Genomic DNA, 3,298 nt, shown 5'->3' on the forward strand with positions numbered 1-3,298 from the left:
GTTGCATTGTAAATTTTGGTCAATGACATGAGACAAAGTATATTATGTGAACTGCTGTATGAAAAGTGAATTCACTCTGTAAATCTTCACCCAAATCAAAATAAAATAAAATAAAATAAAACATTTATAGGCTGTCCCCAGGTTTTGACCAAGATCAGTTCCTATGTGTGTTTAGTATGCAGGTCAGTTGGAACAGCTGCATACAGTTCTTATTTAGCCTTACTTTAGTGCAAGAAAAGGAGCTCTGGTGGCACAGTGGTTAAGATCTCTGTCTAGCTGAAAGGTCAGCAGTTCAAACCCAACAGTTACCATGGGAGAAAGATGTGGTAGTCTGCTTCCTTGATAATTACAACCTTGGAAACCTGATGGCACAGTTCTATTCTGTCCTATAGAGTCACTGTGAGTTGGAATCAACTTAATGGCAATCAGATTTCTGGATATTTAGTACAAGAAAAGGCTCAAAGCCTGCTCCCTTTTTTTAAAAAGCTATACATGCAGCAAGTGAAGGTTATTGTGATGAAGGATTTGTTGCAGATAAGGGCTGGTTCAATCATTTCAAAGGGAGGGCAAATTTACATAGCATTAAAGGGCAAGTACAAATTTTCTGTGAGACGTTTGTAACCTGGGGTTTTACTGTATTGTTAATAGTAAGACATATCCATTAAAAAATATCTACAGGTGCAAAGAGCTATATACCATGAGAAATGACTGTCTTCCACATCTCTTCTTAGTTCCTTCCTCAAAAGTAAACCTATGCTATTAGTTTTGTCCAGTTGGCTTGCACTCATAGTTATGTAAGAGTTGGGTTTCCAAATCTGTAATCTTTATGCAAGCAAACTGCCACATCTTTTTTGCCCCAAAGGGCTAGTGGATTCCAACTGCAGATGCTACGGTTAGCAGCTGTGTGTTTAACTGCTGAGGCACCAGAACTTTTTGTTGAATGCTAGCTGCCTGAAAATACCACCCAAACACCTCACTGATGAGGCAAACTGTGTTTATTCGTACTATGGTGAAGAGGCCACTATTTTTTTGTGTGGCCTTTCACTATACTTATTCAATCTATATGCTGACCAAATAATCCAAGAAGAGGCCACTATCTTGATGGAGTCTTAGCAGTATGTGGGAAGAGGAAGGCAAAGTTAGTGTGAAAAGGGTGTGGGGGCACCACCTCTATCTTCACAAGGGGGAAGGAGGATTCAGAACAACATCAACAGCCCAAGGCTGATTCCTATGAGGCAGAGGTCAAACAAGCGGCCACCTTCCAAACTTATTACCAATTCTGATCTCAACTGTCCCTCCCATGACACTCTCTACTTCTCTGCTGGGTTCAATCATTTGCTGCGAGGGCCACACAGAACTCACAGGCAATTATGAGATCTATTAGGGAATTAAAATGTTATAATTCAGGATCAGAAATAAACGAGGATACAGTTCTTCAATCAGGACAGCTTCTTCTCAGCTGTGTTGCAGACACACTTCTCTTTGGCTGTCAGGCTTTGCCTAGCTCAGGCCAGTATAACAAAGCTCTTTTAGCATCGATGAATATGTGCCCAGAGAGGCATTCCACTCTACCAGCAAGGCTCCTGCCCAAAGGCACTCAGCTTCCTCATTCCATGGGCCAGGAAGTTGCCTGTTCTATGTCATGCTGGTTCTTGATTCTGCTGCTTCTGCTGCTGCTGTCTCTCTAGTGAAAGGATCTCAGGTCCAAAGGACATGCTGTACTCCCGGCTCTTCCTTTTTGATGGCAGTGAGAGCCCCCTTTCTGCTTCTGGGATGGCTCATTTTAAGCATAGAGGAATGGCAAAGCTAACCAATCCCCATGTTAGGATTCCATATATTTTATATCCATGGCCCCGTCCCTACAAGTATACCATGTACGTTATTTACATTATTAGCAAGCTATCCAATCACCTTGGTCACAAGCACCTCACATTTGTATTATCTCACCCAGTCATCTAGTGGGGTCACAAAGACTATGGATAGAAGTGCCATATTAAGTAACTCACTGTACTACAGGCCACCCTCCACCCCTGGCTCTTCTAGCTACTGGCCCCTTCATACTTGAAAGATTAACTTCTCCTTCCTAATTATTTTAAGTATAAGCACAGCCGTGAAAGCTTGAAAGTTTGTAAACCAGCCACTTCACGCCTTTATCTCCCCTATTTTAGATAACCAATTTCCAAATTGCCCATTCCTATCAAATCAGTACTCTGAGGAGATAAGAATGTTCCTTGATCTGAAGAATCTTCTGTTCTGGCTGGAATTTTCAGCATCAGCATCCATAAGCCATCAAATTGCAGCAATTTACACCAGTTCACAGTGTCAAACATCTTTTTCTTCATTCAGTCATGTTCTGGTCAGCTAATCTCTAGTCATCCAAACTGAAAGCTTGGGAGTTCATACACTTCCCTGCATTTCAGACCAGTTATCCACTTCTCTCTTTCTCATCCTTAGTCCCCATGACCTAGGTCAACACCCGTAGACTCAGGACTCCACACAACTTCCTGCACTTCAGATGAGCCAACCCTTCTCTCATCCCTAGTTTCCATGGGCTAGGTCATCCACAGCTGTCGAGTCGTATCTGACTCATGATTATCCCTCCTTGGGTTTCCGAGGCGGAATCATTACGGAAGGAGATTGCCCAACCTTCCTTCCGAGGAGTGGCTGGTGGGTTTGAACTGCCAGCCTTCTGGTTAGCAGTCAAATGGGCTAGATCAATGAGTGCCAAACTCAGCCTGTTTCTTCACTGTTACAGTACTCCCACTTCCACTCACTCATCAAGTGGACCCTGGTGGTCAAAAGCGAGCATACCAGGATATCCACTCTTTGGCTTCCTTTAATTTCCAGTCCTGAATAGGGTTTTTCTGATGGGCAAGTGACTTTTTCCTGCCTCAAGGTACCCAAAGACAAATCTCAAAATTCAAAATAGTCTTTTTTTCTTTTCTTTTCTTCTGCAGGTCTTTCATATGCACATCTTCTATTCTCTCAGCATTTCTGGGTGGGTCTGCAAGTCTTTTCAAATTCAAATTTCCTGACTCTGAAGGTTCTGGGTGGGGCTCAGGTATTTGACCTAAGTGTACTCTGTACACAGGGCTACTGGCTTGAAATAAAAAGCCCATCATTCTTTCCAGTATATCCTAGTTCCCCTTTTAGCATAGCCAATCAAGCTTTGGCTAAAGGAGGAGTTACATACTCTGTAATTTATATCCAATATTCATTTCTATTATTTCAACTAACAGAAAAATTCAATATTTATAGTATATTCAGATAAATACATAGCCCAAACACATAATCCTTT

Source organism: Orycteropus afer, unplaced genomic scaffold, assembly GCF_000298275.1.
Source record: "Orycteropus afer afer isolate SDZICR_OR568_19922 unplaced genomic scaffold, OryAfe1.0 scaffold00040, whole genome shotgun sequence".
Taxonomy (NCBI): Eukaryota; Metazoa; Chordata; class Mammalia; order Tubulidentata; family Orycteropodidae; genus Orycteropus; species Orycteropus afer.